Source organism: Oncorhynchus nerka, linkage group LG17, assembly GCF_034236695.1.
Source record: "Oncorhynchus nerka isolate Pitt River linkage group LG17, Oner_Uvic_2.0, whole genome shotgun sequence".
In the NCBI taxonomy this organism is placed as follows: Eukaryota; Metazoa; Chordata; class Actinopteri; order Salmoniformes; family Salmonidae; genus Oncorhynchus; species Oncorhynchus nerka.
The window spans coordinates 29,928,142-29,953,953 of record NC_088412.1 but is presented as its reverse complement, the minus strand read 5'-3'; the positions used below and the strand labels follow the sequence as shown (position 1 = coordinate 29,953,953).

The 25,812-nt window shown below is 42.3% G+C and overlaps 1 pseudogene; it reads right to left on the bottom strand.

Moving 5' to 3' along the window:
• The window catches only part of LOC135561343 (inactive N-acetylated-alpha-linked acidic dipeptidase-like protein 2), a 425,784-nt pseudogene that overhangs the window by 6,769 nt on the left and 393,203 nt on the right, over positions 1-25,812 (bottom strand).

The following is a 25,812-nucleotide window of genomic DNA, read 5'->3' as shown; positions in this document are numbered from 1 at the left end:
TGTATGCTTCCAACATTGTGGCATCAGTTTGGGCAAGGCCTTTTCCTGTTTCATCACGACAATGCCCCAGTGCACAAAGCAAGTTCCATACAGAAATGGTTTGTGGAGATCGGTGTGGAAGAACATGAATGGCTTGCACAGAGCCCTGACCTCACCCCCATCGAACACCTTTGGGTTGAATTGGAACACCGACTGTGAGCCAGACCTAATCACCCAACCTCTAATGCTCTTGTGGCTGAATGGAAGCAAGTCCCCGCAGCAATGTTCCAACATCTAGTGGAAAGCCTTCCCAGAAGAGTGGATGCTGTTATAGCAGCAAAGGGGGGAACAACTACAGTGTAATGCCCATGATATTGGAATGAGATGTTCAATGAGCAGGTGTCTACATACTTTTAGTCATGTAGCATAACTTGAAAACATGTCTGACATGTATTGGGGTGCACAATCGTGGATTTATTTAAAAACCAATAGAAGATCTTCAAATGAATTCTAAAATTCACAGGCGGCCAGTGCAGAGACCTTACAACCAGTGTAATGTGTGCTCTACGTCTGGTCTTGGACAGTCCCTGTGCTGCAGCATTCTGAATGTTTTACATCGGACAGATTTTCTCTCTGTGCTTTGGCTTGAACAATAAGTACCTCGGTATTGTCTTGATTTAGCTGGAGGAAGTTGTGAGCCATCCAAGTATTTAAATCACTAATACAGTCTAATAATTTATACGTGGAGCTAAAATCCTCTGGGGTTTTTTCTCACAGAAATGTAAAGTGCTGTATCGTCTCATAGCAGTGAAAAAAACTGTGCTTTCTAATAATACTGCCAGAGGGTAACATATATAAACTGAACAGTACCGGACCCTAAATCTAACCGTGTGCAACTAATTTAGAACTGGATTGGCGAGGCCAACCCACCTCTCAAGTCTGTCCAGAAGGACATTATGGTGAACAGTGTCGAATGCAGCACTTAAATCCAAGAGTACAAGGACAGAGAGCTTTTGGGCATCTGTTTTGGCTCTAAGGTCATTTACCACTTTAACTTAGGCTGTCTCTGTGCTGTGGTGGGCCTGAAAACCAGATCTGAATTGTTCAAAAATCCCCCAAAATCCTTTAGCTGTTTGAAAACCATTTATGCAGAGATTTGCTTGGCTGAAAAATGCTACGAGTTGAAAAATCTCCATTACTTTTCTTTAGAAGGGGTTTCACCATAGCAGTTTTTAGTGCAGTGGGGAAAGTCCCCGTGAAAAGGGAGTGATTAACAACAGCTTAAACTTCAGATATGCAATTAAAAACAGTTTTGAAGAAGGTGGTGGGGATAGGATCGAGAAGGCAGGTAGAAAGCTTAAGTTGTGATATCACTTTCCTGAGCACGTCTGTGTCAACCAGGGAAAATAAATCCATAGTGCCTTTGCATGGTAGGCTAGGGTACATATCATCAAACTTCTCATTAAGTGTTGCTTGATTGATACCCAGCCTAATATTTGTTATCTTACTTCTGAAATATGCCGCAAATGTATCACATTTAGATGTGGAGGACAGTTCACATAGGTAGTGTAAGAGAGGTTTCTCTGATTTTAGTCCATCTCTACCATGCACCTGTAACAGCCCATTCCTGCCAGGTGTCTGTGTTGATGTACTAAAGAGGAGTAGAATTTATCAGGCCATCAATGGTCGAGAAGAGCACTTGCATTATTCTGAATATTAGTGATCAAGTTAGGAAAATGCCACATGTATCTCAAATTAGGGAGCATGTAATTAGCATGCTGACTGCAGGAATGTCCACCAGAGCTGTTGCCAGAGAATTTTAATTTAATTTCTCTACCATAAGCCACCTCCAACGTTGTTTTTGAGTATTTGGCAGTTAGTCGAACCAGCCTCACAACCACAAACCATGTGTAACCACGCCAGCCCAGGACCTCCATATCCGGCTTCTTCACCTGCGGGGTCGTCTGAGACCAGCCACCCGGACAGCTGATGAAACTGTGGGTTTACACAACCGAAGAATTTCTGCACAAACTATCAGAAACCATCTCTGGGAAGCTCATCTTTGTGCTTGTCGTCCTCACCAGGGTCTTGACCTGACTGCAGTTTGGTGTTGTAACCGATTTCAGTGGACAAATGCTCACCTTCGATGGCCACTGGCACACTGGAGAAGTGTGCTCTTCACTGATGAATCCCGGTTTCAACTGTACCAGGCAGATGGCAGACAGCGTGTATGGCGTCGTGTGGGTGAGCAGTTTGCTGATGTGAACGTTGTGAAAAGAGTGTCCAATGGTGGTGGTGGGGATATGGTATGGTCAGGTATAAGCTACAGAAAACAAACACAATTGCATTTTATCGATGGCAATTTGAATGCACAGAGATACCGTGACGAGATGCTGAGGCCCTTCATTTGCCGCCATCACCTCATGTTCAGCATGGTAATGCATGGCCCCATGTCACAAGGATCTGTACACAATTCCTGGAAGATGAAAATGTCCTAGTTCTTCCATGGCCTGCAAACTCACCAGACATGTTACCCATTGAGCCTGTTTGGGATGTTCTGGATCAACATGCACGACAGCATGTTCCAGTTGCTGCCAATATCCAGCAACTTCTCACAGCCATTGAAGAGGAGTGGGACAACATTCCACAAGCCACAATCAACAGCCTGATCAACTCTGTGCGAAGGAGATGTGCCACGCTGCATGAGGCAAATGGTGGTCACACCAGATACTGACTGGTTTTCTGATCCACGTCCCTACTTTTTTTTTAGGTATCTGTGACCAACAGATGCATATCTGTATTCCAAGTCATATGAAATCCATAGATTAGGGCCTAATTAATTCATTTCATTTGACTGATTTCCTTATATGAACTGTAACTCAGTAAAATCTTTGAAATTGTTGCACGTTGAGTTTATGCATCTGGAATCCTGCTCTCCACTCACATCATGACATCCAGCCCCACCCGTCAGTATAACAGCTCCCCCATCTGCAATACTGTATATGCTCTGACTATATAAACTAACACCTGTGCAAGGCTCATGTCAAATCCAGCATCACCAAGTCTCCAGCTCCAGAGCCAGTGAGAAGGGAGTCATTATCATAGAGATCCTATTCTGATTCTAAATTCTATGGTCATTATACTGCCTATTGTAGGATTAGACTGATCTGAAGCTAGAGTAGAATCTCAGCAGTTAACTCAGTTAATTACATTCAGACAAAACGAAGAAATTGACTAATGTAGATTGTGGCATGTACTGTAGATTTCTGAGAAAATTTACCAGCAACGTCCCTTGAAGATGATTGAACATTTAAATGTTTTTGTACTTTGGTTCTAATGGCAGTTTAGTGAAATTAGATGTGCATTCCGATTCTAACAATAAACATTAGATTAGATTACACTACACTACATCTGTGATGGCTCTCAGGGAGGCAGACCCATTCATGGAAAACTAGCTACATAAAGGTAATTACGAAGAGATTTATAGTGATGTGCTGTCAGAAATGTTCCTATCTGGATTTCCATTCAGTAAGAAACAATGAAGCTCACTAATCACACTCAATAGCTGGGCTCAAGGTGTATTGAAAAGTGACTTTGAAAGGATATTAAACATATATGGCCCCCATGGTCACCATTATTGACTTAAATGAAAACTATATATTGGTATTTGTTACATTAGTCCATTGCTAATATAGTGCCAAAATGTTTTGCATGTCAGCAATCACGTTTTCAAGATATATAACTTTCAAAATACAGAAATACAGTTGTATTGATGCAGCATCATCTGATGCAAAATGCATAATACCGGCTGTATTTCGATATTTTGAAAGTTATATATCTTAACTTGATTGCTGACTTGCAAAAATAATTGGGACTGTTTTAACAATGAACTAATGAAACAACTGCCAAAAGATAGTTTTTGGGTGGAATTTTTATTTGATTGACTAGTCACTATTAATAGATATGTTTCATTAGCCACGAAGCAATTGAGACCTTTGTAAATCGCTAGCATATTGTGCGCGGATTTCCAAAGCGTCCACACCTTTATTCTAGCCCAGCACATACGGTACAGTCTGCTACACCTACCTGTAGACCCCTGGAGGGAGCTGGGGGACCATGAAGCTCTTCTTCAGGTCCAGGAGCATGTGTTCAGCGTCCAGACATGGGAGGGGTCCCTATCCTTGGGGTCGTTGGCTGGACACATTGTCTCAGATTGGAGGAAGGCTGAGCTCTCTGAGGGAGGTAGCAGCTGCCAGCAGTCTGAGGGTCCTCGGGGGCTCCTCTTTAGTACATCAACACAGACACCTGGCAGGAATGGGCTGTTACAGGTGCATGGTGGAGATACACTACAGCAACTAACATCAATATCCTTATCCCTAGCCCAATCTCATCACTCAATTACAACAAAGTAAAACTATATACTGTTGTTAAGAGCTAATTTGTATACATTTTTGCTCTGTGCTTGTCACAAAATCATAGATTGAAACAGGTCTGTTAGTCAGGCTCTTAGAACAGCCAGAACCAATTGGACATTTAGGCATCATCACTTCTTAGAGTAGACAGAGAACATTTAATTATTCAGTAGTAATTAAAGCTTCATTAAAAAGCCCCCTCCCCCCAACACACCTCCAAAAACATATCTGCCATGCAGGTAGGGATACTCTAATTGACAGTGTCACTAATTAAACTTATTCGGAGAATTATATGCTCATTAGCAAATAAAAACTAAGCGACACATTTCCATGTGTCATTATGAATCAAATACATTTCAGTTAATTATTGCGATCATCTTCACAGTTTTACATAATGACTGTCAGGTTAGATTGCAAAGCACACCATTTCCGAGTTGCATTCATACTATATGAACAATAAGACATGGCTTCTTCTTATGAATTGAATTATTAACTTCCAAAAATGCACTGTCCTTCGCCGTCACCTGTACAGACATGTTTCTCCTGCTCTGCTATTGATTTATGTCAACAACATTTGTGGATGGCTGAACAAATTGATGTGCCAGATATAAGATTCAGATTAAGTGGTTAGTGATTGTCGCTGAGACAAAAACCTTCCTGGAAATGTTTTTTGGCTTCAATATTTTTTAAACACATAGTAAATACTTATAGGTGGTTCTATAAAAGCCTGCTTTTCCCCCCATGTCTCTTTCCATTTGGTGTTGGTTAGATGAGAGCAAGGCTGGGGCATGGCATTGGGAATGTAGGAGAGTCACAAGAGAATATGTGCACCGTGGGACTACTCAAGGAATAGAGGAGAGACAAGACAGGATAAAAATAGCTAAAAAAAGCTGTTCCCTTCTACACATTTAAATGTCTTTCTCTCTACTGGGGGAATAGAAGTTATGAAATATGTGGGAGGATTGCTGTAATCTATCACACATTCTGACACGAAGGGATGTGGAGGGACGATTGTGTTGGCATAGACCTGGAGATTTACACTGAGCAAATGATGGAGAGATCTTAACACAACACAGGCAGCCACCTTCACAATGTTTTGGCAAGGTCTACAGTTAAGGATGAGAACATAGGAGAGAGAGAAAAATATGTAAAGTACTATCACAATACCTTGTGAGCAACGTGAACCGAATAACATCCAATTAAGCACACACACACACACACACACACACACACACACACACACACACACACACACACACACACACACACACACACACACACACACACACACACACACACACACACACACAGTCTTGTACAGCTAACCTTGCAGGGACACACAATTCAGTCCCATTCAAAATCCTATTTTCACTAACCCCTAAACCTAACTCTAGCCCGTACTATTACCCTAACCCCAACCCTAGCTCCTAACCTTAACCCTAAAACTAAACCTAGCACCTAACCCTAACCCTTAACGTAATTCCAACCCTAACACTCATTTTAACCTTAACCCTAAACTCCCTAGAAATAGCAACAAAATTTTCCCATTTGGACTTCTGGTCCCCGCAAGAATAGTAAAACATGTACACACACACACACACACACCATTTTCTTTTATTTCTCCAGAACATTTCCTTGAGCTGAAATGCTTCACAGTGTGGCTACTTCTGAAATAAAGCGAGCTACCAAAGGCATTTTTAATAAAAAGTGAACAAAAGATTGAAGTTTTCAATTAACCATGCCTGTTTGAACTCAGATAATCCATTACAGTCCTCATGAATAGTGCAATTTTATGTCATATCTGTAAAAATCCATTTACTGTTCCAATCCCAAAACAGCATGGGGCAGTGCTAAAAACCAGTGATCAACCCAGACGCCTCAAATTATTTATTTAACTCTCTCCCTTCTCCCTTCTTTATTTTTAACCACAGAGATAAAAGCATTCTATATTTAAAGCAACCTGTTTGTGGCTGGGATTCTAAAAGCATTAGTTCCCTGATCCTACAACAGGAGAGACCACGGCCAGCTAATCATTCCATCTCAATCACAGAGCCGCCTCGTTGGTGTACATTAGTCTTGGGTACAGAAGCGGAACTGCAGTGCTTACCACAATGAGGCACCATGTCCATACCAAGTGAGTGATACATATCAATGTTTCAGTCTTAGATACATTAGAAACCTCATTTGTGATTTAAATGCTTCCTGCCATGATGAGAACACACTGTATCAATAGATTCTCTACACCACCATGACTCCATGAGCACCACATGGGGACATGAAAATGTAAACAGTGTAAAATGGTACCTTCAATCAAATACGGTATGACAAAAATATGGAAACTTAAGTGTGATACCTTTTGTGTGAAATTATTACAATAACCGAAACTACCTTAAAGTCATCAAATATTTGAAACCAATGATATTGCATTTAAAATCAGACACAACCTGAGTGGAATTCAGCAGACCATGACAATGCAGAGCGATGGTCATATGGTTGAGTTGATAGGGTACATGTAACATGACTCAGGATATGACCCAGATGCAGACACAGGTTCAATACAGGTTCAATACACAGACTAGTTAATTAAAACACAGGAGGCAGGAAAAGGGCAGGTCGAGGACAGCCAGAGGTTCGTAACCAGGTCCGAGTCCGACAGGTACAGGGCGGCAGGCAGGGTCAGGGCAGGCAGAGGTTCATAACTAAGTCCGAGTCCGACAGGTACAGGGCGGCAGGGCAGGCAGGGTCAGGGCAGGCAGAGGTTCATAACCAGGTCCGAGTCCGACAGGTACAGGGCGGCAGGGCAGGCAGGGTCAGGGCAGGCAGAGGTTCGTAACCAGGTCCGAGTCCGACAGGTACAGGGCGGCAGGCAGGGTCAGGGCAGGCAGAGGTTCGTAACCAGGTCCGAGTCCGACAGGTACAGGGCGTCAGGCAGGGTCAGGGCAGGCAGAGGTTCGTTACCAGGTCTGAGTCCGACAGGTACAGGGCGTCAGGCAGGGTCAGGGCAGGCAGAGGTTCATAAACCAAGTCCAAGTACAGGGCGTCAGGAGTCCGCCAGGTACAGGGCGGCAGGGCAGGCAGGGTCAGGACAGCCAGAGGTTCATAACCAGGTCCGAGTCCGACAGGTACAGGGCGGCAGGGCAGGCAGGGTCAGGGCAGGCAGAGGTTCATAACCAGGTCCAAGTCCCACAAGTACAGGGCGTCAGGCAGGGTCAGGGCAGCCAGAGGTTCGTTACCAGGTCCAAGTCCCACAAGTACAGGGCGTCAGGCAGGGTCAGGGCAGGCAGAGGTTCGTAACCAGGTCCGAGTCCGACAGGTACAGGGCGGCAGGGCAGGCAGGGTCAGGGCAGGCAGAGGTTCATAACCAGGTCCGAGTCCGACAGGTACAGGGCGGCAGGGCAGGCAGGGTCAGGGCAGGCAGAGGTTCGTAACCAGGTCCGAGTCCGACAGGTACAGGGCGTCAGGCAGGGTCAGGTCAGGCAGAGGTTCGTTACCAGGTCCGAGTCCGACAGGTACAGGGCGTCAGGCAGGGTCAGGGCAGGCAGAGGTTCGTAACCAAGTCCGAGTCCGACAGGTACAGGGCGGCAGGGCAGGCAGGGTCAGGACAGCCAGAGGTTCATAACCAGGTCCGAGTCCGACAGGTACAGGGCGGCAGGCAGGGTCAGGGCAGGCAGAGGTTCATAACCAGGTCCAAGTCCCACAAGTACAGGGCGTCAGGCAGGGTCAGGGCAGCCAGAGGTTCGTTACCAGGTCCAAGTCCCACAAGTACAGGGCGTCAGGCAGGGTCAGGGCAGGCAGAGGTTCGTAACCAGGTCCGAGTCCGACAGGTACAGGGCGGCAGGGCAGGCAGAGGTTCATAACCAGGTCCGAGTCCGACAGGTACAGGGCGGCAGGGCAGGCAGGGTCAGGGCAGGCAGAGGTTCGTAACCAGGTCCGAGTCCGACAGGTACAGGGCGGCAGGCAGGGTCAGGGCAGGTAGAGGTTCATAACCAGGTCCGAGTCCGACAGGTACAGGGCGGCAGGCAGGGTCAGGGCAGGCAGAGGTTCATAACCAGGTCCGAGTCCGACAGGTACAGGGCGGCAGGCAGGAAAAGGGCAGGCAGAGGTTCATAACCAAGTCCGAGTCCGACAGGTACAGGGCGGCAGGGCAGGCAGGGTCAGGGCAGGCAGAGGTTCGTAACCAGGTCCGAGTCCGACAGGTACAGGGCGGCAGGCAGGGTCAGGGCAGGCAGAGGTTCATAACCAGGTCCGAGTCCGACAGGTACAGGGCGGCAGGGCAGGCAGGGTCAGGGCAGGCAGAGGTTCATAACCAGGTCAGAGTCCGACAGGGCGGCAGGCAGGGTCAGGGTCAGGGCAGGCAGAGGTTCGTAACATGTGAGAACATGACTACTAGCACACAGTTTTATGGACATTGAGCAAGGAGGTTATTATTATTATAATTGTTTTTATTTAACCTTTATTCAACTAGTTAAGTCAGTTAAGCCTACCCTGGCCAAACCCTTACCCAGACGACACTTGGCCAATTGTGATACAGCCTGGAATCAAACCAGGGTCTGTAGTGACACATCTAGCACTGAGATGCAGTGCCTTAGACCGCTGCGGCACTCGGGAGCCCCTTATGAACCCTCACCTGTCCTCTGCTCGCTCTGTCTGCATGAATATTTTACGTTGAAACCAAATTACACCTCTGATGCACAAGGGCAGGATGAGGGCGGAAAGTCCCACTTCTCAGTCACCTCTAGAACTCCATAAAAGGTGACAGTAAAGGTGACAGTTAAGGAAACCAAGAGGTCTGCAAGTCTGAATTGTCATTCATTGATTTTAAAGCATTGCTATATCCAATGCTAACATCCCTTTAAAATACAGTTAGTGTTTGGGAGGGAAGGAGAGTGTGAAAAGCCATGCTATTTGATTGTTTGATGAAGTTGCGGTGAGATGATATTCCACAAATTTGTATTCTCATCCTGTGTGACATAACATAACAGAGGTCAGAGAGGAATGATAAGCAGCCAAGTCAAAGGCTGGCGAAAAGAAAGATCATCCGGCTCTGATTTGAATATTACAAATGCAAAAATCAAGGTCACTTGGTTTTGGACTCATGGGGCGTGATAGAGGAGATCGATATGTCCACCTAAACAGATGATCTGTCACTAAATCATTCTTATGTGAGAGAGAGAAAGGGAAAGGGGAGAGAATTGGACCTGCCGTGGCCTGGTGCTGGCTAGGCGGACTGCAGATATGATTTATGTCACTGCATAGGCCCACATGGTTCTGCAAACACAGCCAAAGCACCAACAGATGTTTCATTCACTTCACTCCGATGTAGGTATTGCAAAATAGATACCTGTTACATTGCTGTTTTGTCATGCATGTTTGTTTCAGTCTAAGAAAATAACATAGTAATACAAATTCAATGAGTGCTGAAAAAATCCTTAATTCATGCAAATATCAAGGGACACCAAATGATAGCTTAAACGAGACTATCTCACTTTCCAAGGAGATATCAAGGGGATAGAATGGAAGAACTGGATAATTGATGAGTCAGAGAATGGCCTCTGCTGTCATCTAAATAAACCGAAAGAAAACATTGTTTAAAAACCTTATAGGGCTAGGCGTCCCGCTAGCAGGACAACGTCCGGTGAAACTGGAGGGTGCGCAATTCAAATAAATAATAATACAAATGATGGATATTAAACATTTAGGTACATATAAGTGTCTTATATCGGTTGAAAGCTTAAATTCTTGTTAATCTAACTGCACTGTCCAATTTACAGTAGCTATTACAGGGAAAGCATGCCATGCGATTGTTTGAGGATGGCACCCCATGTCAAAATATTTTTACACCGGCACAGATTTCATAAATTCACAAATAGCGATTAAATATTCACTTTTTCAAAATCTTCCTCTGATTTGTCATCCAAAGGGTCCCAGCTATAACATGTAGTGTCATTTTGTTAGATAAAATCCTTCTTTATATCCCAAAAAGTCTGTTTAGTTGGTGCCATCGATTTGAGTAATCCACTCGTTCAACATGCAGAGAAGGGAATCCGAAAATCTACCCCTAAACTTTGTTTCAACAAGTCGAAATATGTTTATGTACTCCTCAGATACCCTGTAATCAAACTATAACATTTCTTACGGGAAGAACTATATTCAATAGGAAACCGATTTTAGCAGGTGTGTTTAGCAGGTGTGTCCTGTCTTCATGGCACGCGCAAACACAAATTTCCAAGACTGTGTCCCTGTACTAAAACAAATATTTCTTCTTCATTTTTGAAATTACAAGCCTAAAACCTTGAACATAGACTGCTGACACCCTGTGGAAGCCAAAGGAATTGCGTCCAGGGAGCTAGTTCTGAAAATGACCTCATACTTGCCATTCTAAGAGGATGGTCTGTCTCTCAAAATAAATTCCAGTTGGTTGTTCTTTGGATTTTCTACTACCATATTTTGTGTTATATTTTCCTACATTATTTTATTATTTCTACAAACTCAGTGTTTTCTTTCCAATGGTACCAATTATATGTATATCCTGGCTTCAGGGACTGAGCAACAGGCAGTTTACCTTGGCCCCGTCATTCAGGCGGAAATTGAGAAAAAAGGGGCCTAGCCCTAAAAAGTTTTAAAGCTCATGGTAGTGGACCCAAACACAGCTAAATGTATTTAGTGAATCTCATGGTGAATACAACTCATGAGTTGTTGCTCTTGTTGTTTAACTCCCTGCAAGAAACAGTGTGATCATCAATGCACTGAACCATAACTGTCAGTTCTGTTATATCCTACCAGATTTGACTGCCATTGATACACTCATTGATTTTGTTCCAGTCTCAGTTGGTAGCGCTCTAAGCCCTCTGCATTGGATGGAACAAAGAACTGTCTTGTTGCCAGCTGGGCAGACCACAATGTGTCTTGCAATGACAGGATGTAAGAGCTTGTTCTTAGAGTCATTGTTGTACAATCTCACTGAATGCACTAACTGTGCATAAGAGCATCTACTAAATGACTAAAATATAAATAAATAAAATGTAATGTAAATGTTCCATATCTAGACACAGTATCATAATTCAATACTTACACGGCTGACCTCTACCCTACCAATTCAACCTTTACTTAGCAAACTCAAATCCTACCAAGCATTACACAGACAGAGATGCACTCAATCAATCGGCCAGTCAGTCAGTCAGTCAGTCAGTCAGTCGGCCAGTCAGTCAGTCAGTCAGTCAGTCAGTCAGCATTCTGAATGTTGTCCAGCAGAATGCAGGGAATGAGGAAAGGTCACTTCTGCCTGACCTCCTCTGGCCTTAGCAGAGAAAAGCAATTGGCCCGCCTCTTTGTAAGGAGCCTATTAGACGCTATAAGAATATTTCGAAGATAAATACACGACGCAGAGGAATGAAGTTCAAGAGGGAATTAACAAACAATGGAAATAGTTTTTTTTTCTGTAATAGGGAATTAATGATCAATGGGTCAGACACATGGGAGGAATGTGACTATACATTACAGGATACTTGTTGTTTGGCCATTGGCCCAAATTTACTGAAAGTAATTCTAATTGGTCAACCACAGGCTAGGGTTGGGGGTTATAAGTTACATCTTGTCACTTTGTTCTGTCGAGAGAATCACTGAGGACAGGGGAGAATGAACATCTACCCCACAGCATAACATCTATGATTCGTCCTCTTTGAATAAACCTTTTTTTCTTCCCCTGATTTGCTTTGGGGTCTGTGTTATTAATATCAACTGCTAACAAGTAACATCAACTGCTAACAGCACTGGCCCCAGTTAGTGTGCTCAATAACACAGATGCCTGTGAGGGGTGCTGAGGGGTGTTGTTTCCACTAAGACATGCCACTGACCCCTCTCTGTGGGGGTCCTTAGACCCAGGCTGAACGCCACAGACCACTGCCTTCAGTAAACATTACTAGGGGGCAGGACACACTCCCAACTCTGGGCTGGACCTCTGGAACCATGACTTTGGGGCATAGAAGATTGGAAGCTGTAGTTAAACACAATGTGTTTACATTTTAGTTACTAAATAGACAAAAACATGACTGCTAATCAACAATGGTTGTGCATTTTTTTAAATTACAATGCTTTTTTTACTGCTGAATGTTACACAGGTTGGTGTTTAAACATTGTCGTTGAGTATTCCTATTTTATAGTATTCTTTTGATGTTTATTAAATCGCCTACAGTGTAAGTTCTGTAGGCTGCTGGGAAATCGATCATGGAGGGAAAAGATTAGAGCATTGATTTGAAGGGAGTGAGTAATAATACTGCAGAAAGCATTCATCAAGCCTGTGTAATGTTCCAGGACAGAAAAGAACGCTGATTTCTTATTTATGGCCTTATTTTCAGATACCCACTCTACCAATGGCAGAAAAAAACTTGCAGCATAAAAGGAAAAGGGAAGGAACAAAATATGATAATGTGAAGTTTCTGGAAGACAACAGAGCGAACCAGTTGGTTACATTTCCATTCCCTTCCCCCAGAGTTTCAGAAAAGTGAACTGAAATACACTGGTGGCTGACTTCATTACTCGCCCACATTAAGCATCCTGTATCGGCTGTCGTTGGTGGAAGAAGGTGAGGACCAAGGTGCAGCGTGGTAAGTGTTCATGATGTTTAATAAAATAAACAGACCACTAAATGACCAAAAACAACAACGCGGGTGAACGACACGAAACAGTTCTGTATAGTAAACACAGAAAACAACTACCCACAACCCATAGTGGGAAAACAGGCTAACTAAGTATGGTTCTCAATCAGAGACAACGATTGACAGCTGCCTCTGATTGGGAACCATACCAGGCCAAAACCAGAAATACAAACATAGAACAAAAACATAGAAAAAAGAACATAGAACGCCCACCCTAGTCACACCCTGGCCTAACCAAAATAGAGAATAAAAAGCCTCTCTATAGCCAGGGCGTGACACATCTTTTTGCTTGTCTGGATCTTTTGGGGTATGTTAGTGCTCATACTGTATTTGAAAACAGAGAGAATGTGAAATGTTTTACCCAAATGAAGACAAAGACTTACTTCTTTATTGTAATGCTGACATCAGTGATGCAGGTAGTTTGGAAGAAATGTTTATAGGCTTAGCATCCAATGCTCCCATATTGGCCCTAAAATAATACTTTCATTAATAAATATGAATGTCAATGGCAGACCAGTTGAATGCTCTGCATTTCCTTCCTAAAATGAAGATATAAGTTGAAATCCCCAATAGGTCCACTTCCTGTGACCCAACGTTATTGCACCAGGTTATCATTTGGGCCTCCCTCTCAGTCTCCCCTCCAGAGCTGAGTGAGATTGCTTACCTGCCCCTGAGAAGCTGTCAGTTTGTCTGTACTGTTTTTTTTATTTTATTCTGCCCAGAATCCCTCTCCGGAAAGTGGCCAGGCACTGCAGAGCTTTGTGGGGGAATATATTTGTGTAGATTAGAGAGTGGGAGCAAGCAGAAGAGAAGGAGGAGAGGAGGCCCGTTAGAGGGAAGCAACATCCAGAGGTTATTGACAGCAGAGGGCTCCCTAGGAGAAGCTTAGCCTGGCTGACTGAGTAGAGGAGACCATGCTAATTTACAGCAGAGCAGACAGCACCAATAAAGCTCAGAGCTCAGCTACATACTGTTGAGGGCATTTTCTCTCTTGTTGTGTTAACCGATTTCAGGGGTCAACCCACACATCGCGGTCAGAGAGTTCAGTACTAATGCGTGTAGCGTGAAATTCAAAATCAGTCACTACAGACAGCAAACAATGTTTTTACTGATCAGTGTCAGCTGAGAGAATAGGTCTTAATTCCTAACTCATTGGCCTAGATACCAAAGGGCTTGATAGAGCTTAACTGGTTACTGATATCCAGTGCATTTTATGACTGAAGCAATTCACATGTTCATGATGTAATACTGGAACTGGCACATAAACACATTAGCATGTACAGTAGTGCATGTACAGTAGTAAAATACCACATTTGTTGGCTCACCACCATGCACAGAAACACCACACCTGCATTGTTCCGCAGCCAATTAACTCTTCATCCTCACTGGAGAGCCATTCCACACAGATAATCTTGGCAATGCCTCATATTCTTTACAGTTAAGGAATATTTTTTATTCTTAGACTGTTGGGCTATTTCACAAGAGACATAACATGGACCATTGAAACCACTGATGCGGATCATCATTAGTATTTTATTGAATTGCTTATTTGCTTGCACAGGTTTTTAATTCAAACAATTAAATCTACGGTTGGGTGCAAAAGGATTGAATCCCTTGATAAAAATGAGCAAAAAAAATACTATAAAATAAAACATACAAATGCTGAGCTCTATTGTATGTAAAATAATTTGGCTAGCCATAACGTAAAAGATCCACCGTCATATTTTACAGTATGCATGGGGTTCTTTTCTGCTTATGCATCCTTATTTTGACACCAAAGCCACCACTGATGTGTGTGGCTCTATTTTCATGTCATACAACAAATGTAAACCCCTGGAACCCCTGGCACTAGGATTGGAACCGGTGCCATGGTCAGATGACATGAAAATTAAGCACTTTGGCCATGCACACCAATGGTGGGGTTTGGCATTGAAATAAAGAACCCCATGCTGTAAAATATGGTGGAGGTTCTTTGATGTTATGGGGCTATTTGATCAGACTATAGCCACAAACTCTTGTAACGGCAATGGTGCGACATGAGCACAAACAAGTTTAAACGGTGGCACAAATTGACTATCTTTTCGTGAAATAATGGAGAGCCTCTCTTCTTTGGTGCTAGAGTCCTGCATCAGGCAACAACAACAAACAACTGTCGGTGGTCCTGGAGTTAAGAGAGAACTTGGTTAAATATAATGGGGGAATTTCAATTGACATGTGGACTGACGATTTTTGAAAAATAGGCATGTGGTCTTTTGGTTTCTCTCCCTCTAAAAACATAAATAAATCATTCTAAATAACAAACTGTCTATATTTACAAATTAGTAAGAATGTCTCACCCCATGTTCAATAATTGTCTTTTCCCCTTTATTCAGATTACAAACGCTCACTTGAAAACAAAATAATCTCCAAGATATTATTATTTAAACAATCCATAGAAAGTTTAATCCACCAGAAAAGACAGAACAAATAATATAACAAATATTGTGGGTAAACTTAAATACACTAATTGATCAAATAAAAAAAACATGATCAATTTGAACCTTTATCAAGTGGAAGGGGGAAAAAGTAAGGACCTTGTCTGTTGGCCCTGCATTAAAGATCACAATTGGTTAAGGAAAATTGTGATAAATAAAAATATATACCAGTTTCATATCAGGACCAAAAAATTGACAGCTTTGCCACATAGATTGCAAAACTGTTGGGAAGTGTTAGGACTGTAGTGTCGGGACTGAGTGTCGGGACTGTAGTGTCGGGACTGTAGTGTCGGGACTGTAGTGTCGGGACTGTAGTGTCGGGACTGTAGTGTCGGGACTGTAGTGTTGGGACTGTAGTGTCGGGACTGTAGTGTCAGGACTGTAGTGTTAGGACTGTAACCACCAGAGGACTTGAAAATGAGATTGTGAACTCTGCAAATAACGTTTCCACTCCGAGAATGAGAATGGTAAACGACTGTAAATAATACATTCATTCAATACATTGGAATACAAAAGAAGTCATCCACCCATGTTGGGCTATTATCAGGACAATATACTCATGTCAAGAAGGAGGGTAGGCAAGGAGGGTAGGGGGAGCATTGTATTTAAAGACACTGCACAGTAGCCTAATAAACATATGCATTTTGAAATAGTAAAAGAAAAAATTAAATAACATATTTCTACCACGGTAGATGCTGTGTTTTTGGTTGATTACCAAAATTAAAAACAGTCAAATGCATTCTTTCCGTCGCCCACACATACTTTAAACATTTGGGTAATAAAGCATTTAAAGGCTGACATTGGTTGATTTTAATACTTCTGACAGACAAAATTATAACTCCACTTTTGGGCATTTTAACATTTCCAGAAGCCAAGGATTATTATAACCTACTGAAGTCTTAAACCTAAGGGTTTAACCTTTTGAATGATTGATTATATTGAAGATAGAAGCAGCCTCTTAATAAGTTCCGAGAGTTGTTCTGTTATCCAACAATTATTATTATCATTAGCCCTGCATTATAATTATATACCAGCCCCTTAGATATTAGATAACATGTTTTCAAACACTTGTTTTCACAGGAGCTATTAGCAGGACAATAGACACGATGTGGTCCCAAAAACACCTCTCTGACAGAGCCCAGCATATCTCTTGATAATGTCATTGAATGTCTCGTCGGCTTTGATCCATGCCTGGGCCCGCAGCACCCAACGTTCTTTGTTTGGGTCGAAACTACAGAACAGTACAAAACAAGAGAACACACATGGTTAACGTTCTGAATTTAATTTTTTTTTTTTATGTCTTACAGAGCCTTTCCATAAGTCCACTCAAGTTTCTTCAACTGATGGGCTATCAGCAGGACAATAGACTCTTACAAAGTCCACCAAATGCATTGTTTTCTAACCACGTCTGGATGGATCCATAACAAATTACTATGTGAATAAACATCACTGAATGACAGAAATATTGGAATAAAGTAGGCTAATGAAGGCAACAAATTGTTTCTTGCTGGAACACCCAAAGTCATTCAATTGTTATAATAGGATTTGAAGCCTACCCACATGTGGTCAACTATTTCAGCACAGTTTCGCGCTGCTCTGAGACAAGCATGTGGGCCGGTCTTGATAAATCAATGAGATGTTTATTTTCACTGAATCTCTGTCACGTAGGCTATACTGGAAAACCCAACCTCTATCAAAATAAAAAGATGGCGGAGTTATTCTGTGCTGTTTATTTACATAGTGATTCCGGAACAAGAACAACAGTACTGCCATCAAACGTATACCTTATGGGACAGCTAAAAACAATGCTGCCCCATTCACAGCTCAATCCAAAATGGCCTCTCTATGAACTGAAAGAGAGGCTCCTTTTGTAGGGCTAGCCCCTCCCCTCAGAAAAATTAACACTAATTAATTAAGCAATTACCTATACAAACGTAGATTTTCCATTAACTAAACATACTAAAGGATATACATTGCAACATGTTTATGAAACAATATCACAACATAACAGTTACAAAATTACATTACTACTGACAGTGTCTTTCAATATGCACATTTACATTAATGAGCCATATGGGACAGGCACTACAAAGTCAGCCCAATTCCCTTTGCTCGGGTCCTTATCCAGCATACCTGGAAGATAGAGAGGAACAGAACAAACAAACAAACAAACACGCTCATCCACAACATAAATAAGTATAATACATATTGCTTATATTATATATGAACATTGACAAGTGTGAAATGTATGTACTAAGACAGAGAAGTTAACTTGTGTGTCGACCCACATTGTTAACTTATCTTATAACGGAGCAGGGAGGAGTGATGAACGTGTGCGTGCGTTAAAGAACCAAATGCTGCCCGCGGCCAGTGACGGACTTCTACGTCACACTCTTCGTTTGGGTATTGTTAGCCTAAATTAGGGTGTGTAAATGTTAGGATTATTTTGCTCTTCATTCACAGTCACTTAGAACCTCCTCCTGACATGTCACGTTGTACAGCCTGATGGTTTCATTTTTCGTTTTTCTTGGAATAGAAACACCATAACATTAATCAAATTAATTTAGCAACATTTCTTAAAATCAATCCCATATCAATCTCGCAAAAAATATTAAAGACGGTCAAATGCTTCTCAAAGATGCCCTCTGGTGGTCAAACTAGCACTAACTAGCATTAATAGCAACAATGGCTGACACTTAAATAACGTGCCATCGAGTTCTGCGGTAGCAAGCAAGCTGAGCTGCAGTATGACATAACTTTTAAAGGAAGAACTACTGTACATGTAGGCCCATTTTATATTAGTAAAGATGATAAGACACTTGGTGTATTACATTTCAAGCTTTATGTGACGCTGAATAAAGTTGCAAGTAAATCCTTGGTAATGCCTGCCTCCTGAATTGAAGTCTTTAACACAGGGGAAGGGGATCAGTAATTTTGTGATCAAACTTTATCATTATCCCAGCTACAGTCATTTTTCATACTTGGGTCACCTACTTTAAACTGGCTTCATCCAAATATCATTCAATTTGATGAAAAACCAGATTTTCACTGTTTGGGACCTTTAACTAAATAGAATTACATTTAGGCTGCAATATGTTATCGGCTAAGTGGACGTCATGGTAGCCTACATAAGGAGAGGGAACAAATAAAACAATCTGAGGGAATAGATTAAATAAAATGAGGGAACAGATTAGCCTGGCTGTTTTTTTCTTTCTCCATCATGACCCCTAAGAGGCTCGATACAATATATCTCAGTAATTGTATTATTTATTTTATACAGTATTTTTTGCTCATCTTTATCAAGGGATCCAGTAATTCCAGACCCCACTCTATTTCATGAAATGAAAACAACAACGAAAGTTGAAAAAGTTGAAGCCATCCTCATTACCAGTGCTGTATCAATTAGTATCCAAGCAACTGAACAATTGCTACCTGAGTTGGTTGGGTGAAGTACACTGGCACAGTGCATAACCTCGCCTGGTATGTCAAGACCTGAAGACTCCTGTTAACTCCCAGTGCTAAAGGCTTTAGCTCAGTGGGCTAACACAGTCTTTAGGTGCTCGGTATCTGGGTTTGTGTGTGAATGCTAAATCAGTTCCCTGATGAAGGATCTCAGACTGAGGATATCTTCAAACAGCTGCATTATGCTGATGGCTGAACAGATGGTAGATACTAGTAATGTACAGTTTCCTTCAGTTAAGTGTGGAGGCCAGAACAGCTTGAGGACAAGGTTTCTGCAGAGAAATGCACAGACACATTTAAGCAGTAGTGAAACAGCTTATACCCTCTGCAATTAATTTTGCCATAATTAAATTAGACGAAATGACAGGAAAACATAAAAAGCATAAACATATACATACATTTAAGGTACATTACCTTTACTTCCACCAATAGCATCAATAGACTGACACACACTTCCAGTACCACTAGCATTTCTCACATCATGTTCTATAGTCCCCAAGACAACCTAATCATTAGTCTGGTCATGCGCTGGAATGCAGACTTGGGTGAGCCAGTGAATGTTCCAATGGAACATGTTGGTGGGGGACTTAAAGTAAAGGGCTCACAGAAGCAGCATTTAATTCATTAACACTTTGACGACCATTACAGATCCTTGTCTATGCCTGCGTTAATTCCAGCAACATTGATTCTACGTTGGCAGCCTTCTGCTCCCTTCATTAAGATACCAGATGGCACAGGGTTTGTTAAGGGTTAAAGACAACCAAATAACAAAGTAGACAGATTGGGGGTGACTTGAGTGTGTTTCTGAGAGCTGGTGTGCAGAGTGTTTGTCACTGCTACCTGTGCATGCTAAGACGTTTTGAATACAAGCATAGGCCAACCTGGGCTAGTCTAATTGAAGAGTAGAGAGTATTTCAGATTACTCCATAGGTTTGTTAAATACTCAATACCTAACAAAGTTAATTTATAACAGAAAAACAATCACTTTGTACAACTTCACAATGTATTCATTATACACGAAACCTGTCACTAAAACACAATGACAGGATCATTAATGAATTTCTCCTATCCATCTTCAACTAATATCCTCCCCTTAAATAACATCTATACTCTCCCAGGGTAGCATTATGAAGACCTTATAAAAGAGGGTTCAAGAAAAGGCTAACCAATTTTCTATAAATGGTCTTTCATTTGTTAGCAAACTCTAAAAAAGCAGGACAGAATCTCAGAGCAGATTTAACAGCAGTAAAAGTGTACTGTAGAATGAATATGAATTATTCAAGCTCCTGCTAAAGAAAGACTGAAGAGCATGCAGGCTTTAAAATGCAAAGAGAACTTGGAGTTGGGTTTAAGCCAGGACCATAATCCAAGTCTCCTTTTTTCTTCCGGCTGCAGAGGAAAGGTTGCTATTAAAATGATCAAATGCACTTTGTGGTTCCCAGAACCATATGGTTTCCCAGGAAACTCAGTGTGCTGCTAGCACAGCAAAGACGACTATGCTAATTGTTGTCTCTAAACACTGTGCCCAAACTAGCGCATGGACTAATATCTTTAAATCCATAGGGAACTGGATGAAGAACAATGTGCATGAGGCTAAACAGCATTTGGGAAACAATGACTTTAATGCAAGTCTCTACTGTACACATCAATCAGAGGAGTATGTGAGTGTGGAAGTAGTGAGGTGGCCATTGGTGTGCACCTGTGTTTATCTCCTTAAGAGAAAGGGTCTGCATGCCACTGCTCCTGTCATTTACAATCATGAGCTATCAAGAGAGCAGGAGGATCCGGGATGACAGAACTCTTTAATAAACATAGCTGACAGGTCCCTGAGAAGTGGCAGGACCCAATCTCACATATAATTTCCTAAAAACACAATAAAATGGCACCTCTTTGACTGCTGCCAGTCATCTGTGCCCGATTGCCTCGCTTTTTGATTCGGAGTCCAAGCCTCCTTCCCCGTTCACCAGCCCACCACACCTCACCGCATCACATCACAGCCCCCAGACACAATTGTGATGGATGAGCCAATCAGGACAGGCCAGGGTTTCATTTGATTAATCGTCCATTGCTAAGTCACTGGTAGATCTGCTATCATCCTCCTCACACAATCAAGTGTTCCATTCCCCTTCATTATCAGAGTTGGTTTGACCAACAGGGATGGTAGTAGGCAGCAAATCAAATCAAATAAAACTTTATAGGTCACATACACATGGTTAGCAGATGTTAATGCGAGTGTAGTGAAATGCTTGTGCTTCTAGTTCCGACCGTGCAGTAATATCTAACAATTAATCGAACAATTTCAAAACAATTACCTTATACACACTAGTGTAAAGGAATGAATAAGAATATGTACAGTGAGGGAAAAAAGTATTTGATCCCCTGCTAATTTTGTATGTTTTCCCACTGACAAAGAAATGATCCGTCTATAATTGTAATGGTAGGTTTATTTGAACAGTGAGAGACAGAATAACAACAAAATCCAGAAAAACACATGTCAAAAATGCTATAAATTGATTTGCATTTTAATGAGGGGAATAAGTATTTTACCCCCTCTCAATCAGAAAGATGTCTGGCTCCCAGGTGTATTTTATACAGGTAACGAGTTCAGATTAGGAGCACACTCTTAAAACCTTTTAAGGATGTTGCGAATTTTCGCAGCTTTTTGTTAAAAATCGTGCAACATTTCAGCGCCCTGCTATTCATGCCAGGAATATAGTACATGCATATGATTAGTATGTGTGGATAGAAAACACTCAGACGTTTCCAAAACTGTTTAAATCACGTCTGTGGCATTTACAGAACGGGCGTTTCATCCAAAAGTGCATGGAAATCTGTTCACTGAAAATTGAAAAATATATCCTTCCGCGACTACAGGCAATTGTTAAAAGTGAACCGAATTAAATAGAGCCGAGTTTACATTGCCTACAGCTTCTACAGGTTGTCTAGAGTCATGTCATTTGATTTGCAATTGATTCTTGGTCTAACCCAAACAAGGGAACATCTTCCCTGATGGCTCCGCCCGGATTTTTGGTCGACCTCTGGTCAGACATGTTTTTCTACACGGACAAGATAAAGATTTAACATCGTCTCCTGATCAATTTTATCGCTTATTAACATGTACTAATACCTAAAGTTGCATTACAAAAGTATTTCGAAGTGTTTTGTGAAAGTTTATCGTCGACTTTTTGAATTTAAAAAAATTACGTTACGTTATGAAATGCTAATTTTTTTTCTTTACTCGCAACGTATTCGTAGCTCGATATCTAGGCTATATATGGACCGATTTAATCGAAAAAATACCCTAAATGATGTTTATGGGACATCTAGGAGTGCCAAGAAAGAAGCTCGTCAAAGGTAATGAATGTTTTATATTTTATTTCAGCGTTTTCGTTTGCGACGGCTAACGCAAAATCTGTCGTTTTAGGTGACGGTGCAGTATTTTGAGGGTGCATGGTATCAGATAATAGCTTCTCATGCTTTCCCCGAAAAGCATTTTACAAATCTGACTTGGTGGATAGATTCACAACGAGTGTAGCTTTAATTCAGTATATTGTATGTCAATTTTAATGAAAGTTTGAGGTTTATCAACCTCTATGGTGGCGCTCTTGAGCATTTCTGCTGATTGTGGTCCCCACTTCGGTACCACGTCCTCAATAAGGAGTGCTCCTAATCTCAGCTTTTTACCTGTATAAAAGACACCTGTCCACAGAAGCGATCAATGGAATTGGCTGTCTGAGAAGAGAATGTAGGTTATGTAAACATTCTATCAGTGGCATTGTTTGAAGTGACTGGTGATACATTTATTACATCCAATTTTTTATTAATGAAGTGACTAGAGATGAGTCAGTCTGTTGAATCAGTCTGTTGGCAGCAGCCACTCAACATTAGTGATGGCTGTTTAACAGTCTGATGGCCTTGAGATAGAAGCTGTTTTTCAGTCTCTCAGTCCCAGCTTTGATGCACCTCTACTGACCTCTCCTTCTGGATGATAGCGGGGTGAACAGGCAGTGGCTCGGTGGTTGTTGTCCTTGATGATCTTTTAGGCCTTCCTGTGATATCGGATGGTGTAGGTGTCCTGGAGGGCAGGTAGTTTGCAAACTTGATGATTGAGTTGGAGGCGTGCATGGCCATGCAGTCATGGGTGAACAGGGAGTACAGGAGAGGGCTGAGAACGCACCCTTGTGGGGCCCCAGTATTGAGGATCAGCGGGGTGGAGATGTTTCCTACACTCACCACCTGGGGGCGGCCTGTCAGAAAGTACATGACCCAGTTGCACAGGGCGGGGTCAACACCCAGGGTCTCGAGCTTAATGATGAGTTTGGAGGGTACTATGGTGTTATATGCTGAGCTGTAGTCGATGAACAGCATTCTTACATAGGTATTCCTCTTGTCCAGATGGGTTATGGCAGTGTGCAGTGAGATTGCGATTGCGTCGTCTGTGGACCTATTGGAGCGGTAAGCAAATTGGAGTGTCTCTAGGGTGTCAGGTAGGGTGGAGGTGATATGATCCTTGACTAGTCTCAAAGCACTTCATGATGACGGAAGTGAGTGCTACGGGGCGATAGTCGTTCAGCTCAGTTACCTTAGCTTTCTTGGGAACAGGAACAATGGTGGCCCTCTTGAAGCATGTGGGAACAGCAGACTGGGATAGAGATTGATTGAATATGTCCGTAAACACCAGCCAGCTGGTCTGCGCCTGTTCGGAAGACACGGCTTTGCGAAGGTTAACACGTTCAAATGTTTAACTCACATTGGCTATGGTGAAGGAGAGTCCTCAGTTTTTGGTAGCGGGCCATTTTGGTGGCACTGTATTGTCCTCAAAGCGAGCAAAGAAGTTGTTTAGTTTGTCTGGGAGCAAGACATCGGGGTCTGCGACGGGGCTGGTTTTCTTTTTGTAATCCGTGATTGACTGCCACATACCTCTCGTGTCTGAGCCGTTGAATTGTGACTCTACTTTGTCCCTATACTTACACTTAGCTTGTTTGATTGCCTTGAGGAGGGAATAGCTGCACTGTTTGTATTCGGTCATGTTTTCGGTCACCTTGCCCTGATTAAAAGCAGTGGTTCACACTTTCAGTTTTGCGCAAATGCTGCCATCAATCCACAGTTTCTGGTTAGGGAAGGTTTTAATTGTCGCCATGTTTACAACATCATCGATGCACTTGCTAATAAACTCACAGAATCAGCGTATACATCAATGTTGTTGTTTGACGCTATCCGGAACATATCCCAGTCCACGTGATCGAAGCAATCTTGAAGCATGGAAGCAGATTGGTTGGACCAGCATTGAACAGACCTGAGCACGGGCGTTTCCTGTTTTAGTTTCTGTCTATAGGAAGGGAGCAACAAAATGTAGTCGTGATCAGATTTGCTGGAAGGAGGGCGAAGGAGGGCTTTGTATGCATCGCGGAAGTTAGCGTAACATCCAGAATGATCCCACATTTTTCTAGAATGGTTTGCGCATTCGATATGCTGATAAAATTTAGGGAGCCTTGTTTTCAGATTAGACTTGTTAAAATCCCCAGCTACAATAAATGCAGTCTCAGGATATGTGGTTTTCAGTTTACATAGAGTCCACTGTAGTTCATTCAGGGCCGTCGAGGTGTCTGCTTGGGGGGGATGTACACAACTGTGATAATAATCGAAAGAGAGTTCTCTTGATAGATAATGCGGTCGGCATTTGATTGTAAGGAATTCTAGGTCAGGTGAACAAAAGGACTTGAGTTCCTGTATCTTGTTATGATCACACCACGACTAGTTAATCATAAGGCATACACACCCACCCTTCTTCTTACCAGAGAGAGATGTTTGTTTCTGTTGGCGCGATGCGCGAAGAAACCAGGTGGCTGTACTGACCCTGATAACGTATCCCGAGTGAGCCATGTTTCCGTGAAACAAGGAATGTTACAATCTCTGATGTCTCTCTGGAAGGCAACCCTTGCTCGGATTTTGTCTACCTTGTTGTCAAGAGATTGGACATTGGTTAGTAGTATACTAGGGAGCAGTGGGAGATGTGCCCGTCTACAGAGCCTGACCAAAAAACCGCTCCGTCTGCCCCTTCTGCGGTGCCATTGTTTTTGGTTGCCTGCTGGGATCCGATCCATTGTCCTGGGTGGTGTACCAAACAGAGAATCCGCTTCGGGAAAGTTGTATTCCTGGTCGTAATGTTGGTAAGTTGACGTTGCTCATATATCCAATAGTTCCTCCCGGCTGTATGTAATAAGACTTAAGATTTCCTGGGGTAGCAGGGTAAGAAATAATACATAAAAAAAAAATACTGCATAGTTTCCTAAGAACGCGAAGCGAGACGACCACCTCTGTCGGCGTCGGATGTGGGCTTGGTCGAACCAGCCTGATCACGTTTAACTTCTAAACAGCAGCCATTGTTTATTTGGCTGAGATACTGAGGTATTGATTACATGGTAATAACCATAAATATTTTATGTTGTTTAACTTATGAATGCAATGTCTAAGGACTGGATATTTTGAAGATTCATGATGGTAAAGAAGAAGAAAACATCACAAAGCCGCACAAACAAAGAGGGGGCTCGGCTTATAAAAGCAATGGGCTGTTTTTATATATTCATGGACACGATTGAGAGGATTTGCTTTATGTTTTAGTTTATTATTAATCACTGATGGGTTTTTGAAGGCATTACATTGCCTGTGAGCCGATTCCAGTGCATCTCGCCCAATCTGAGAGCACAGACACTGCTTCCCCCTCAGGAGCAAAGGCAGAGGGTGAACTCATGATGAGGATTTAGGTCTGCATATATCTTTAACAATTTCAATTTAAGTGCCATTTTGCATAATTACAAATGCGGTTTAGGC